The sequence below is a fragment of the Lontra canadensis genome, unplaced genomic scaffold (genome assembly GCF_010015895.1).
Source record: "Lontra canadensis isolate GAN:19392208 unplaced genomic scaffold, GSC_riverotter_1.0 scaffold108, whole genome shotgun sequence".
Taxonomy (NCBI): Eukaryota; Metazoa; Chordata; class Mammalia; order Carnivora; family Mustelidae; genus Lontra; species Lontra canadensis.
Window position 1 is genome coordinate 2,255,742 of NW_022631102.1, and position 16,893 is coordinate 2,272,634.

Genomic DNA, 16,893 nt, shown 5'->3' on the forward strand with positions numbered 1-16,893 from the left:
GAATAAAGCCAGTGGAGCCCCCTTCACAGCCTCACCTGACACTACCCTCCCTGCCCTCCATTCATTCTTCTCCCATTCATTCATTCATTCATTCACTCATTGAAATCTACCAGCATCAGGCACAGAGCTACATCATAGAACAGGATGGATGGACAAAGAGACCTTCTCCAGACACACTCAGGCCTCATTGAGTGCTCCTGACCCTCCCACCTGCTATCTTTGCTCCTGAAACGCTCCTGCCTGCTTCCATCTCACCTCTTTTGTTAAACTCCTGCCATGCTTCCCCTCAAACTTCCTTTGGCAAAGCTGTGGTGGTGGGGTCCCCTTTGCACACATCTGTATTTTCCTGCCCCTCCCCTCCACAGATGTTACCACAGTCTGAATAGAGGGCCAGCCACCGATTTGTCAAGTAGGTCATGCAATCAATTTTTGGAACAACCAGCATTTTCTTCCTTTTATGCAAAATTACCCCACATTGCGATGCACCCATTTAAAGTATCTAGCTCTGTACGTTTTGACCAATGTGCCCACCGATCATAATATACAATGTTTGTGCGTTTTGACCAACATGCTCATGGATCATAATACACAACGTTTCCATCCCTCCAGAATGTTCCTCTGTGGCTCCTCCCTGCCGGTCTCCAGTCCCAGGCAACCCCCGATTCAGTTTCTGTCGTCCCCAGAGACATACCCGCGCCAAATTCTGGCTCTCCAAGAGAACAGCAGATGAGACTGGCTGAACCACCCCCAGGAAGAGGCAATGGGGCCCATGGCTTGGGCCCCTCCCGGGGCTGATGAAGCTCCCAGGCATGCAAGACAGGAAGGAGTCAAGTCACTAGTAAAGCACCAGGTCCCTCCAAAGTGGGGCTCACCGTGCCGATGATCTGGTTGAGGAATCAGGCTCGGAGGCCAGGCCCTCGCGTGGGAGGGCCTGAAGCCACAGGGTAGGCCGTTCAGACCCAAATTCGGCCACACGCCCCTTCTGGTTCCATTGCTACAGACTCCCCTCCCTGGCCCGGTGTAGCTACCCCTCCTCCAGGAGGGCCCCCAACTGCTGTCTCTGCCCTTCCCGGCCAGCTGTCTCCTACCCCCTCCCCGGGACAGGTGTGCCTGCCGTTGTCAGCCCCACATTATAGATGAGGAAACAGGTCCAGGGAGGTTGCACAAGCTGCGGGCCCCTCTCCAGTCTGCGCGGGGAGGAAATGGTCAAACCAGAGTCAGCCTCCAGCCTCTGGGCTCGGGAAAAAGTGTCTCAGCCTGTGCCCACTGCAGCAGCCGTAGAGATCCTTTCTTCCCCCACCCCTCCGCGCCACGCCTGCCACTCACTTCCGTCCAGTGGACCCTCCTCAAACCTTGGGGCCCCGACATTGCCGCTGGACCTGGGACTCCAGCCTGCGACGGGTGTTCCAAGCTGGACCCAGGCTCCCAGGGCAGGTTCCCCCTAAGAGGGGACATGAGAAAGCCTGGCAGGGCGCACAGACAGACGTGAGCCCTCCACACAGTCCCACTGGGGACGGGGTGCACTGATGGGGCTGTCTGGGCACTGGGGTCCAGAGAAGGAGTAAGACCACTCTCTCTGGGGATCTTGCTGGTGGAAAGAGCACCCAGACGGATGCCTCGGTGAATACGGCAGGCGGCAGCCCATGGACCTGGAGTGGGAGACCCTGTGTGTGAGAGAGCCTGGGGGCAGGGGCAGAGCTTGACCTCAGCAGGACCTAGAAGGACAAGACAGGGCGCTGGGGAAACCAGACAGCCTGGCAAGGCTTGCCAGTGTTGGGTGGTGCTTTCCCAAGACATCGCTCCTCCTGATGTGTTTACCAGAAGCATTTATATACTTATGTTAAAACAAATTATAAAAAATCTCCCGAATTCGGGGCACCTGGTTGGCTCAGTCAGTTAAGCATCTGACTCTTGGTTTCAGCTTTGGTCATGATCTCGGGGTCCAGTGGGGAGCCTGCTTCTCCCTCTCCCTCTGCCCCTCTCCCCTGCTTACAGCTGCACTCTCTCTCAATCTCTCTCTCTAAAATAAATAAGTAAATAAATAAACAAAATCTTAAAAAAAAACAACAACCACGACAAACAAAATCTCCCCAATTAAAAACAAAGCCAAGGGCTCTCTGCTCTTCCCCGTTCGACAGACAGCCGCATCTTCAGGTGCAGTGCCAGCCGCGTGCCCGAGACACGATGGTGAAGGTCGAGAGTGAATGGATTTGGCCTTATTGGGCGCCTGGTCACCAGGGCTGCTTTTAACTCTGGTAAAGTGGATATTGTCGCCATCAATGACCCTTTCATTGATCTCAACTACATGGTCTACATGTTCCAGTATGATTCTACCCACGGTAAATTCCACGGCACAGTCAAGGCTGAGAACGGGAAGCTTGTCATCAATGGGAAGTCCATCTCCATCTTCCAGGAGCGAGATCCCGCCAACATCAAATGGGGTGATGCTGGTGCTGAGTATGTTGTGGAGTCCACTGGGGTCTTCACCACCATGGAGAAGGCTGGGGCTCACTTGAAGGGCGGGGCCAAGAGGGTCATCATCTCCGCTCCTTCTGCTGACGCCCCCATGTTCGTGATGGGTGTGAACCATGAGAAGTATAACAACTCCCTCAAGATTGTCAGCAATGCTTCCTGTACCACCAACTGCTTGGCTCCTCTGGCCAAGGTCATCCATGACAACTTCAGCATTGTGGAGGGACTCATGACCACCGTCCATGCCATCACTGCCACCCAGAAGACTGTGGACGGCCCCTCTGGGAAGCTGTGGCGTGACGGCCGAGGGGCTGCCCAGAACATCATCCCAGCTTCCACTGGTGCGGCCAAGGCTGTAGGCAAGGTCATCCCTGAGCTGAATGGGAAGCTCACTGGCATGGCCTTCCGTGTCCCCACCCGCAACGTGTCTGTTGTGGATCTGACCTGCCGCCTGGAGAAAGCTGCCAAATACGATGACATCAAGAAGGTGGTGAAGCAGGCATCAGAGGGCCCCCTTAAGGGCATCCTGGGGTACACTGAGGACCAGGTTGTCTCCTGCGACTTCAACAGTGACACCCACTACTCCTCTACCTTCGATGCTGGGGCTGGCATTGCTCTCAATGACCACTTTGTCAAGCTCATTTCCTGGTATGACAATGAATTTGGCTACAGCAACCGGGTGGTGGACCTTATGGTCCACATGGCCTCCAAGGAATAAGAGCCCCCTGAACCACCAGCCCCAGCCAGAGCAAGAGGAAGAGAGAGGCCCTCAGCTGCTGGGGAATCCCTGCCCTAACTTACCCCCCAAAACACTGAGAATCTCCCAACCTCCACTATTTCCATCCCAGACCCCCTGAAGAAGGGGAGGGGCTTGGGGAGCCCTACCTTGTCATGTACCATCAATAAAGTATACTGTATCCAGCCAAAAAAAAAAAAAAAAAAAAGCCAAGGATGCCTGGGTGGCTCAGTTGGTTGAGCGACTGCCTTTGGCTCAGGTCATGATCCCGGAGTTCCAGGATCGAGTCCCGCATCAGGCTCCCAGCTCCTTGGGGAGTCTGCTTCTCCCTCTGACCTTCTCCTCTCTCATGCTCTCTCTCACTCATTCTCTCTCAAATAAATAAATAAAATCTTAAAAAAAAAAAAAAAGCCAAGCGTCACTGAAGCCTCCAGAGTTTCTCCAAGCAATGTCTATGGAGAGGGGAACTCCTTGGGGGTGGTGGGCGTCTCTCACGGCCTGTGGTTCCTTCCCTACCCCTCCTCCAGCACCACCACCACCATGGTCTTCCCCAATCTTCCCAGCCCCTCTGGCTCTGGGCTGGCCAGTCCCCAGGTGGGTCCATGTTCTCCCCTCGGAAGCTCAGGTTACCATATTCCCTCCTGAGCCCATCAGTGAGGGGTCGTCTCTGGATCCCTCAACCCCCTTTCCCCAGGGCAGGGAGAGGCCCCTGAGCGCCCAGGATCCCTGGGGACTTTACTGTTCAGTCTCGGGGGATTTTTTTCCTTCCACCTTTATCCCTTTCTCTATTAACTAATTAATTTTTTTTTCAAGTTATACAGTAGTTTGAAGTAAATGCACATGACATGCACAGACCTTGAAAAAATAAACGGGCCCATAATGAGGACCAGCAGCCCCCCCCCACTGCCCCCCACCTTCAATCCTCCTCCCGGAACAAGCACATGCAACTCTTCTGGCTTTTTCTGGATTTTATCTCCATGTTTATAAATAACACGCTTGTGTGGCTGTTACTCGATTTCCCAGTTTGAGCCATTGTCCACTGACTTCCTTTCACAGAAGATAAGGCTTGGCTTTCTCCCACCCCTCCCTGCAAAGCACCCACGCAGTGTGCTTGCCTCGTGACCCCTCTCATTTCCAATATGTAACGATTTTCGGCTGAACCGACATTCTGTTGTGTCATGTAATGATTATATAAACATTGCTTGCTCCTGAGCCAAATAACGCGCTGTGGTTATGTTTCCTTTCTGTTTTTTTGTCTAGTTTTTCACCAAGTGAATAATTAGCTTTGTTTGGCTGTTTCAAAAATGGCTCCCAAGGATCCCCACCACTGTGTGCTCACGCCCTCTCTAGCCCTGTTGTGGGTGGCTCCTTGGAGAGGCCTGCATGGCAAGGAGGACACGTGGCCCCCAGGACCTGGGGCAACCACTGGTCAGTAGTCAGCAAGAAATTGAAGCCCTCAGTCCCAACCAGCAGGGAACTGAATTCCAGAAACAACTTTAGTGAGCTTGGACATAGCTCCTTCCCCGGTCGAGCCTCAGATAAGACTGCAATCCCAGCAGGTGCCTCGAGCACAGCCTGGTGGGATCCTAAGCAGAGGACCCAGATTAGTTGCACCCAGACTCTGGACCCATGCAAACCACAAGATAAATTTGTGGCCATTCCTTATGAAGCAGTGGATAACTAATAGCTTTCTTCGTATCCGTTTCTAAGATCTCCAGCACTCCAGCAATCTCTTAGTACTATCCACCACTCATCCTGAAATCTGTCCCCCGACTCCCTTCCCAGGAGCCCCTCCTGTAGCAATCCATGCTGACTCCTCCCTGGGCCCACAGTACAGCTCCCAATGATCTGGGTCTCCCCTTTGCCTCTCTGTTCCATTGGATCCTGGATCTTGGATCCCATGTCTCTCTCTTTCTTGGTTTCCTCCCTCACTTTGCCGGGGAATACCCTCCAGCAGCTTCCTGAGAAAGGTGCATGGGAGATTGATTAGTATAATCTTTGCAGACCTGAAAAGGTCCTCCTCCAACCTCCTGTTTGGCGATGGCTTCGGTGGGTATAGAATTTCAGGTTGTGCAAGGCCCTTCCTGCCTCTCCTTCCAGGACCCCTGAGCTTGCGCTATGGCACTCCTGAGCTCATTTTCTACCCTGCTTGGTTTTTCTTTTCTTATTGTCTATCTCTTTATCACTTAAGTCTACTCTCCAGGGGATTTCCCTTTCCCCCTCCCACCCTTTATTTTATTTTTTTTTCTATCCTTTATTTTTAACTGCCATCTTTTAAACTCCACAAGCTCTTTGCTCCATTAAAACAAACATCATTCTGTTTTAATGTCTTCTCTGAGGAACTTGAGTTTATGTGACATTTCCTTCTACTCCTAGAATCATCTCTTTTCATTCCACCTCTCTCTTTCTTTGTTTTGGTCTCTGCCTTCCCATTGGAGGTTTTTCTCTAAATCCTGGCACGTTTCGGCTGCCGGGAACACTAGAGTGGGGCACGGACAAGCCAGTTGGAATTTCTGGGTGTGGAAGAATTCCTTGTTGGGCTATCAGGCATCCTGGCAGGTTTTCTGAGGGGTGTACCAGTCCGCTTTGTTAAATTACTTTGCAATAACTTAGTAACAAAGGACCTCCAAATCTCAGGGGCATACAACAGCAAAGGTTTCTTTTCCCTCATGTTCTATGGCATCCGCAGGCCTCTCCAGCTCTGCCCCACGTCATTGTCCTTCTGGGACCTGGGCTGGAGGACCTGCCTCCCCCCAGGACGTTCTCTTCTGAGGCAGAGGGGAAAGAGCAAAGGGAGGGCCACATGTCACTTCCACTCTATTTTCATTCACCAAAGGAAGTTACCTGGCCTTTACACCCAGGGGCGATGACTCACCGGGAATCTTCCAGGCATGGTCCTGTTGGGTCTCCATAGAAGACCCCTCCAGTCCTCTGCTTGGGAACGCATGCGTGCTTCTCGGCATTCCAGAAGGAAGGCAGGGAAGAGGTGGGTCACTCAAGCACCTTTTCCAGCCCCACACTGCCTCTGCCAGACCTGATGCCCGATTCTGCAACCTCTCTTCAGAGACCATCCATCTCCTGCAGGAGAATACGTAGAAACAGGAAGTGGACAAATCTGTCCAGCTGAGCAGCTGAAGGACTCGTGAGTGTATGGGTTTTCTAGGCTGTATAACAAATCACCCCAAATGAGACTGCTAAATATAGCACACATTTATCATTTCCCCGTTCCTGGAGGTTCGAAGTCCCACTGAGCTGGTCCTCTATTCGGGGCTTCACATGTCTGCAATCAGGGGGTCATCACACACTCATCCAGAGGGTCAGCTGGGGGAAAAAACCTGCTTCCAACCTCATTTCGTTCCTGGGGCAGGATTTATGTCCTTGTGGCCCTGTGACAGAGGGCCCTGGAATCTCTCACTCCTGTCTTAAACGGAAGTGTGGCAACCCAACACCTGTGCTGTATTCTACTGGTCGGAGGGAAGTCACAGGGCCTGCCTACACTCAGGGGAAGGGATTCACAGGGGTGTGTGTGTGTGTGTGTGAGAGAGAGAGAGAGAGAGAACATCAGGGAGCAGGAAATCACTGGGCTGTCTTCTGACCCTACCTGGCCTCCCACAGTGTCCAGCCCGGGCCCCATCAGTTTCTGCCAGCACATGGGTGCTTTTCTCAGGCACCCGGGGGAGCCCGTCATCGCTCCTTCCTCTCCTCTGCTGAGTCCTGCCAGTTTCTGTCTCCAAAAATGTTTTCGACCACTTTTCCGTGATCATCTCTTCTCTTGCTTATGCCGTTTTAAAAATTCTTTGCCATCATTGTAATGAAGTTTCCAGAGGAAGCAGAGATGAGCACAATGTTTAGTCTCCATTTTCAACCTCTCTGCTAGGTCCCCCAGCTAAACCCCCCCCCAACAGCCTGAGCTTTGATGTGGCCTTCCCTGCCCCTCCTCCACCACCCACCTCCTGCAAACACCCTGTGCGCCCAAACCCAGGGGCCCCTCTCTGCTTCTCGCCTGCACCTTAGCAGCCCCAGAGAGGGACAGTGACAGATGGGCAGGCAGACTTCAAATTCTTTATACTCAAGTTCTGAGTCAGGGGTATCCCAGGTCCGCTGTGCTCTCCCCTGATGGGGCCTTTGCAGATGCTGTTCCCTCTCTCCGTCTCTCTGAAATCCCTCCAGCCCCAGCCCTGCCTCCTGGCACGTGTCCCTGGTGATTCCTACTCACCTGCAGGCTGCAACCCCCTCCCACTCTGTAAGTGGTACAGACAGAGCTGGCCCATTCAGCCCATCACAGCCAGGATCTCACTGCAGTCTACAAACTTCTGCAAAATGGGTGTGGCACCAGGCCCCCTCCCCAATTTCCCCTAACCTCCCCAAAGCCACAGCAGGGAGAGAGGGCATTCTCGCTTCCGTGTTGCATGATAAAGCAAGGAGTGCTTTTCTTCCCAAGTTGGACAACCAGCCCCCCGCCCCCACCAAGGCGCCGAGGCCAGACAGATCCACTAACATCCTAATGGCCACACTACACCCCAGCGTAAAACCCATTCATGGCTACTCAAGGCTGCTGGGCTAATATCCAAACACCTCTGTTGCCCCTGAGGCTCTGAGGGACCGGGTCTCTGCTCCCTGCCCCCTCCCCGCTCCCTGCCCCCTCGTCATTTTTCCTCCAAGGGAGCCTGAGTCCCCTCCCAGTCTCCTGGCTAACTGCTTGGAGCACTTTCCTTCCCTCCACCCCCAGCCCCTTCACAGATCCTGTCACCATGCCGGCCTCTCAGGGGCTCCCCATCAGGGAATCTCAGGTCAGTCCTGGTGATGTGCCCCTCCCCTTACCTCTGGGAACCAGACTGTCTGTTCAGTGTGTCCCAGGCTGTGGGGTGGGGGGGAGGGGTGGGGGGCAGGGCTCTGCTGGTGCTGAATGAATGAGGGAATCTGGAAAATGGAACAGGTTTAGGGTAAATAGATAAACCAAGTCAGGTGAAGACTTGAAGACCCTGAACAGCCAAAGTCCGGTAGGGACCCAGCCTCAGACCTGTCCAGGGGCCTGTGCTCTGCCACCTGCCCTCCCTTGCCCACCCTCTTGGATGAGATCCACGACAGAGGTGACCCTAGCAATGCCAAGTCACTAGCACCCCTCCCCCCACCAGTGGGCTGGGTACTTCCCCCAAACCAGTAGGGAATGGGCTGATTGCCAGGCTCAGAGCTGGAAGACTAACGCGCCGCTCACCACATCATGCCTGCAGGGCGGCTGGGGTGGAGGTCCCCTGGAAAACCAGGGGGCTCTTATTTGAAGAAGGGTGCAGGTGGCAGAGGGCCCCTCTAGGGTGAACCCAGTGGATGGGAACAGCCCTCAGGCCCAGGAGGTCCAGCCCTGCCAGGGCGCCCCTATGTCACTGAGCCTAGGGCCTGTGTGCAAGTGAAGGAATCAAGGGTGCCTCCTGGCCTTGCTCTAGACCCCTGGAGAAACCAGCCCAGGCAGCACGGTGGGGAGCTGGAGCAAGAAGCCATCACGGGTATGCTCTCCCCACCATGCGCCCAGGGCACTGAGCAAAGGACCCACTCCAGGCTAGATGGTGAGTCACTGAGCGGAGAGGAGGCTTCGGGGATAAGGGGGCCTCAGGACCTGGGACTCCCAAGGGTGTGCGTGTTGGGGGCGGGGGGCGGGATGACGTGGGACCATTTGCACGTGAAACAGCACCACAAATCAGGTTCCTGGTCATGACCCCGCCAGACCCCGTTTGCCGCCTGTGGAATGGGTTAAGAGTCCTCCTCCCCAGGAGGCCAGGGGCAGTTGGAAGGAAGAGATGGAGGTCAGGCTGGGAGGGGGGACGGAGGCAGCCTGGCTGCGGGAGGAGTTTGCAAGGCAAGGCCAGGGTTTGAAAAGCAATCGGATTAATCCTTCCCATCAGGGTTCCGGGACAGAGTTCAAAGTTCCCACTTAATCTCCTGGGGTGGGAGGAGGAGGGGCGCATGCTCGGTGGGCTGCCCCCCACCCCGCTCCCCACCCCTGCACACCCGGGGGTCCCGGGAGGCACGGAGCCCCAAGTCTGCAGACGCGGTGCGGGGAGAGGTTCGAAACAGGCTGCCCGGTCCCTCGCTGTGCGGGGCACGTGATACTGTCCCCCAGGCCAGGCTGAGGCAGGTGGCGTGATGGCGGCGCGTTCCTACCCAGGAAAACCCCTTGCTGGGGCGGGGGGCCGACCGAGGACCGCGGGGTCTGGCCTCTGAGATCCTGGAGGCCGCTGTGCCGCCCAGAGCCGCCCTGCCCTCCAGGAGCCCGGGAATGATGACACCTGCTGCCCCCGACCCGCGCACCCCAAGTGGCTCTGGGGGTGCTGTCCAGGGCACAGCAATCTTTTGGGTTTTGTTTCGTTTTGTTGCGTTGTCTGAGTTTTACCCTGCGACCGCGCAGCTGTTGAATCGGACCACAGAACGCCCTCGCCAGGCGGGCGGCGGGGACACGGCGGGGAGGCGCTGTGGTCCGCCCATCTCAGCCACGCGGGAGTCCAGGCTCCCGGCGGGGGGCGGGGCCGGCACCTCCCGAGGGGACACGCGCGGGACACGCGCGGCGCCCACCTGTCAGTGCGCGGGCTGCTCGATGGGGACCCCCGGAGGGCCCCCGGCAGCTTCAGATTTCTTCCCGCCCGGCTCCTGCAGCTCCGCAAAGGCGTCCTCGTGCGGGGCCTCCCAGGCCGACTTCCACGGGTCCCTGGCTGGTTCTGGGGTGGGGGGTGGAGAGGCCGGAATGAGTCGCCCGCGGCGCGGTAAGCACCTGGCAAGGCTAGGCGAGCACCCCCCGAGCTAGGATGAGGGGGGCAGCGGGCCAGGCAGACGGGCCAGGAGGGCCTCGAGGCTCAGGGGCCCCCCTACAGGCCGCGCCTCTGCCCTCCTCCCAGCCCCCACGAGTGAGGAGCACAGAGACGCTTCCCGTTACAACCAGGGAAACTGAGGCCCCGAGAGGTTAAGCTGCCTTGTCAAGCTCAGCAAGCAGACTTTGAGATGGGAGAGATCCGGACGTTTGGAAGAGGGCGGTTGCTTGGTAGGCAGCGGAAAGACTTGGGCAAGGCAGGGAGGTGGGCCAGGATGCAGGGTGGGGCGGGGCGGACAGTGAGCAGGGTCCGGCCAGATGGCGAGGACCCAGCAAACACGTCCATCTGCCCAAGGGTCAGTGTTGGCTTAGCTGAGCATCGGGGGTGCTGGATGGTCAGACGGAACCCAGGGGAGCGGTGAGGAGGTTGTCCAGCGTCTGCTGGAGAGCTGTCAAGGCCGGTTGGGAGGCTCTAGGAGGGCTCCCCCGGGGAGGCGGCCAGGCCTTGCAGGGTCTGTGGCACCGAGCGAGTGCGTGCTGGGAAGTCGGTTCTGGGAAGAAAGTAAATATCTGCGTTTTGATGGGGGAAGGAGGGGCTGGATTCTTGCTGCTCTACCTACACAAACCCTCATCTGAGCCCTCAAGGCCTGTGAGCGGCGGGAAGGCCAGGTGGGCCGCCCGTGGAGGAGGCGTAACCGTCGGGGCTGAGGGGGTGGGCTGCTCGCAGAGGGGCGGACCGCGGGGGCTGAGGACTTAGGACAGTCAGCAGGGCGCCTGGCAAACGGGTTGGACCGGCTGAGGAGGGGGTACAGCCTTTGGGTGGGGCGAGCTCGCCACGCTCTCGACTCGCTGCCTCGGGGCTGGTGACCTGGGAGGCCACATCCGGGGCGTCAGCCTGGGCGGGGCCTGGGGAGGCGCCGGTCCGGCGGAGAGGGCAAGGGGCGTGGCCAGAGCCGGGGGGCCCCACCCCCCTACCCCGCCATCCTAAACAGGAACTTAACCCGGTCCCCAGCCTTTGTCAGACCCGGCCACCGGCTGTCCTGTCCCCTCTGCCTTTCCACAGCCAGGCTGCTCCCCAGCGGTGTCCCCCGCTCCCTCATCTTCACTCTGCCTTCTGCCCTCCCCCCCCGCCCTTCTCACCCCTCTAACGAGGCAGAGGCCACGGTGGCCGCGTCCTCAGCCTTCCCCGGCCACCCTTGGCCACAGAGCCCTCCTCTGTCCCGCCTGCACCCACTCTTCCTGGAGGTGAGCTCTGCTCCCCGGGAGTCATCAGTCCCCTCCGCACGGCCCGGCTAAGGGGACCCAGAGCGCCCAGTTCTGACCCCTCTGCTTCCCGAACTTCGGCCCCCACAGCCAGCTGGGTCGGGAGGCTTACTGCCCACCTCTTGCAAGGCTCCTGTGACACACCATGCCCAACCCAGATGCCCAACCCAGCTTCCTCCTTGGGCTCAAACCACGTGGATCTGAATCCCAGCCAGCTCCAGCTCTTACCGGCTGTGGGATTTGAGAACAAACTACTTCCCTCCATGTGCCCCATAAAATGCGGATAATAATAGTGCCCACCTCCTAGCGTGGTACTGAGGAGTCGGTATAAAGTTCTTGGAACAGTGCCAGGCGCGGAGTCAGCATTCAGCTCCGAGTGCGTTTGATTCTAAGGAGAGGACACTTTCCTTACCCGGCTCAACCCAGCTGTCCCCGGAGACTGTGGCAGGCGGCCTCCAAGAAGGCCCCCCACGGCCTGGGCTGTCCCAGCTCCCCTGTTCCCGTCCTGCTGTAACCCTTGCCCACTGAGTGTGGGTGGGAAGTGAAGCCGGGGTCTAGTGATGGGGTTGTCCCTTGTGAGATTAGGTTATAAAAAGACAGACTTGTGTCTGGGGGCTCTCTCTCTTGCTGTCTTGTTCTGGGGGGAGCCCATAGCCATGCCCTGAGCACCCCATCTCTGTCAACCCCCAACCCCACCCCCTTTTGCCTCTGGATCCCATCAGTCACCAAGTCTCAGTTGCTGTGCCTCCTAGATAATCTCCTGGGTCCCTTTCCTCCTTCCTAGGAGCTCTCCCCCCACCCCCCGTTCCTTTCCCAATTCAGGGCGTTCTGGAAGAACCCCAGCCGAAGTGAGCTCGTCCTGCTGTCCCGGCAGCCAGAAGGGGTCTCCTCCAGCCCCTCTCCTTTGTGCCTCCCTGACCCTCCCCTCAGCTGAGCCCCTCCTGCCCCTGGAACTCCAGCCTGCCCACCTCACCTAGTGCTCCCACCTCCAGGTTCCCTTCCCCAACAGTCCTTGCTGGCCCCTTGCTCACCCGGGCTGCAGACAGAGGAGAAGCACAAAGCCTGGGGCTCGCCCCTACCCGTCAGAGGGCTTCTTAGTCCTCCCCGTCCTACTGGTCTCAGTGACCAAAAGGCGGCAGCAATGGCTGTCCTTGTGCCTCCCTGGGTTGTTGGCAGGATCAGAGAGAGGAGGGCTTTGTGAAAGACTGCCATCGCCCTTATTATTTATTATCGTTGTTGTTATAAACACTCTGAAACAAGATGCTCAAAACCATAGGATGGCTATTAAGAAATGCTAGAAACTGGGGCACCTGGGTGGCTCAGTTGGTTAAGTGTCTGCCTTAGGCTCAGGTCATGATCTCAGGGTCCTGGAATTTGCCCCGGAGTCAGGCTCCCTGTTCAGCGGGGAGCCTGCTTCTCCCTCTCCCTGCCCCCTGCTCCTGCTCTCTCTCTCAAATACATAAATAAAATATTTTTAAAATTTAAATTAGGGGCACCTGGGTGTCTCAGTCGGTTAAGTATCTGCCTTCTGCTTGGTCCGGTTGTGATCCTAGAATCCTGGGATCGAGCCCCAAGTTGGGCTCCCTGCTCTGCAGGGTGGGGGTGGGGGGGGTGGGGGAAGTCTGCTTCTCCCCCTCACCCTGCTTGTGTTCCCTCTCTTGCTGTCCCTCTCTGTGTCAAATAAATAAATCTTTAAAATTTTGTAAATTAAAAAAAATGTCAGAAACCAGCAAAAATTCACTGGGCCCTTCCCTAGAGGGGCAGGCAGTGTAGGGAGAGAAGGGGAAGGTGCAGGTTGAGCCTGGGTTCAAGGTCCCACCCATCAGCTGAATCTCCAATGAAAGGGCTCTGCCAGGCCAACTCTCCCTCCTCAGACACAGTAGACACTGCCTGGGGCCACCCTACCTTTTTTTTGTTTTGTTATGTTTTAAGATTTTACTTATTCCTTTGCTAGAGAGAGACACAGAGAGGGAGGGAACACAAGCAGGGGGACTGGAAGAAGGAGAAGCAGGCTTCCCGCTAACCAGGGAGCGCAATGTGGGGCTCAATCCCAGGACCCTGGGACCATGACCTGAGCCAAAGGCAGATGTGCAATGACTGAGCCACCCAGGCGCCCCAAGGGGCCACCCTACTTTTAGAGGCCCATGAAATGCTTCCATTTTGTTTGAAATCAGAAAGAAAGAAGAAAGAAAGGAAGGAAGGAAGGAAGAAAAAAGCTTTTAGGGTGAAGAAAATGTTTTATTCATCTCTACACCAATGCAATCACAAGATAAAACTTTCAGGGGCGCCAGGGTTGTGAGATCAAGCCCAACGTCAGGGTCTATGTTGGGCGTGGAAATTCCTTGAGATTCTCTCTCCCTCTCTCTCTTCCCCTCCCAATGCTGTACCGCTCTAAAAAAAATTAATACAATAATAAAACTTTCATATTTTTAATGGAGGCAGGAGCCTCAGCAGGTAAAGTGTCATGGGCATATGAAAGTCAAATGCAGCCTGTGACTGGGGCCTGGGCCCTGAGCAAGGTTTTCACATCCCGAGTCTCCGTCTGCTGGTCTCTGGAGGGAGTGTGGTCATATACACCTGGTGAGCATCAGGGAGCCATGCAGGCTGGGTGCTGGGCTCCGGATTCCTCCATCCACTGTCCAGTGGGGATCTCTGATTGTCATTCTGCACTTGACCCACAGCATAACGGAGGCCGACAAGGTCCAGGCCTCAGGAGCAGCTTAAAAGGATTAAAAGGGGCAGAAGGAGGGGTGCCTGGGTGGCTCAGTGGGTTAAGCCTTTGCCTTCAGCTTGGGGCATGGTCTCAGGGTCCTGGGATCGAGCCCCGAGTCCTGGGATTGAACCCCGAATTGGGCTCTCTGCTCAGCAGGGAGCCTGCTTCCCCCTCTACCTCTGCCTGCCTCTCTGCCTACTTGTGATCTCTGTCTGTCAAATAAATAAATAAATCTTTTTTTTTTTTTTTTAAAGGGGGTAGAAGGAAAGTAGGGGGCACCGAGCCAAATGAGCCAGTCATACAATGAAACCTTTGAAGAAGACAGATCTGGCTGAAGACACCTTTTTCCTCCTTCTCAGCTGGTGAAACAGAGACCCGGGGAGTTCTCTGTGGTGGGTCGGAGCTTCCCAGGTTAGGAGCGGAGCAGGACAAGGGACAAGGGACTTCCCAAATCCTGTTAACAGTCCAGTCACCTGGGGCAGGCTGCCAGGCCCTTTCCTGCCTCAGTGCTTCTTTGTGACCTGGGGACACGTCGCTCACCTGCCTTCCAGGCAAGGAGGCTGCTGTTAGAGGGGTTTGGTGGTGGACGAGGGGCTGTATCCAAGGACCTGCTCTCCAGGCTTGGATGGGCCCGTCTCTCTCAGGGAATGTATTGCTCTACCCAGAAGATGCTCGGAGGAGTTCAACAGCTTGATGAAAGGGCCAGGGGAGTGTTGGGAGCAGGAAGTCTTTCCTAGGTATGTATCCCAATACTGAGATTTATTGCCTGGGGGAACATTTCCACTTACACACAAATATGCCCCCAGCGACTGTCACCCAGCACACTCCACAAGACACGCAGGCATTCACTTAGACACTGCACGGGGACACACACAACCTGTGGAGAGACGCAGAGCAGGGGAACAAAATTCTCCAGCCCCCTCCCATCTGGCCTCCTCGGTTCTCAAGTCAGACGCTGCCAGCCTGTACACCCTGGGACAAAACCAGAGAGGCAGAGCCTATCCTTGGTAAGAGATGGGCTTGGCCTGCCACCCCCAGCCCATAGTGCCATCAAGACCCTCCACTCAGTGCAGCCTGGGAGCAGGCAGTGGAGAGGCCTCCTGGGCAGCCCTGCTCGCCTCTGGGCCCTACCTCCCTCCCAGCCTGCAGAGAGAATCCTGGTATGCATGGGGGTGCCCCCTGCCCCCCAACGACCCCAGCTGCCTCCCTTCAGGGTACGTGCTGCAGAGAAGGTGGCCAGGAGACCTCGCTGAAGTGCAGCGTCCTCCAAAGTGTATCGGGAAACTCTTGTGGGCCCTCAGAGGCCTGGGGGACGGGGCGGGGGGCGGGGGGACACGGGGGTGGGGGGGGCCCGCAGGGGTCGGACTGAACGCCTCCGGGCCTCAGTTTCTTCCAGTAAGACAGAGACAGGCCGCCGGGAACCAAGAGGCACCGTGGAGGCTGGGGGTGGGGTCGGGCGTGGGCGCTTCCCTGCCAGGCCTGGCGGGCCGTGGGCGTTCTCGCAGGAGCCAGACGGTGGAGGAGGAGCCGGATGGGGGTGGGAAGCGCCGGCTGCGGGGGGAGGGAGCCAGCTGAGCGTCTCAGGCTCCCCAGAAAGGGCCTCCAGCCTCCCAACTGGGAGAGGCCACGCCCTCTCCCTAGGAGGCAAGCAAAGCCCGGGTGGAGGAGGGGAGGGGGTCGTCTTGGCTCTCGTGTGGTGCTGGTGGTGTACCCCTCGCCAGCCTCCAGGACAGATCCCTGGCCATCTCCAAGGCCTGGGCCTCTGTCTCCACCGCCATAAAATGAGGGGCTTCTGGCTCCCTGCCTGCCGGCTGCCTCTGGGGCCCCTGGGCACTGGGGTCTACTGCATTCAGGAGGCTGTCCCCAAAGCTACTACCTTTACCTTCTCTCCAGGTCGCAGAAGGATTGTAAAACCCTGGACTTCACAGCCCAGGCCCTGGGATCCCCGTGTCTGCAGTTCCTGCCCTCTGAGGCTGGGTGGCCTCTGGGCTGTGGAAAGAGAGGCCATGGAAGGAGACCTCCCCACTCCCACCTCTCTGGGCTATGTGAAAAGCCAGGCCAGGCCACCCCTGGCCACCCCTGGTCGGGGCGCTGGGAAACGGGTAACATGCCAGGCCTCAGGACAGCCATGGTCATGGGCGTGTGGCAAGGCCAGGGAGGAGCTTCCTTGACTAGAGCGTGAAGTGATACCCTCATTGGATCCTGGACCCCCCGGAGCTGGACACTGGGGCTGGCTCCAGGCCCAGAAGCGGGGATCTGAGCCCCCAGGGGTGGGCCCGACCAGCAGGCCACCTGGCAGAGTCCCACTCTGGGGCCTGGTGGTCTACGCTACATAAGACTCTGGGAGCAAAGCCCCAGCGTTTCACAGGTCCCCGGGGCTCAGTCTCCAGCCTGGGGAATGGGAACAACTCCATCTCAAGGACCCACTCCCATCAGGGAAGAGCCAGCCTGGCGCTCGGCCTGCCGGGCCCTACTTCCCTGCATGAACCGGGTGGCTCTGGGACAGTGGAACAGAGAACTTGGCTGGAGCCAAGAACTTCAAAGGGGTGGGCTGAGGCAGGCCCCTAAACATCTTGAACCTTCTACAAAATCCAGGTCTGCTGTGGGGACCTGGCCCGCCCACCTGCAGTGGTGGGAGGCTGGGCCGGCACTGCAGGCCGCTGGAAGGCTGTAGCAGGCCTCAGGTACGGGTTCTGCCTGTGGCCTGTTTCTCTATAGGTATCCTGGGCGCCCAAGGTCACCCTTGCCCCCCGCCTGACCTCCTGGGCCAGCCCCCCGCCCCCACAGCCCATCTCAGCAGAAAACACCTCCCTCCCCGCACAGACCCCATTCGGCGGTCCGCCACTCCTAAATACCCACAGCTCCTGCCTTTGCTTCTCCTCTACCCGCCCCCAAGCAGGTACCACCTGAGGG

At 57.4% G+C, this 16,893-nt stretch overlaps 1 pseudogene; it reads left to right on the forward strand.

The window, feature by feature from the left end:
• The first annotated feature begins 2,147 nt into the window (after positions 1 to 2,147).
• Positions 2,148 to 3,394, forward strand: LOC116856259 (annotated as a pseudogene).
• Positions 3,395 to 16,893: the final 13,499 nt, after the last annotated feature.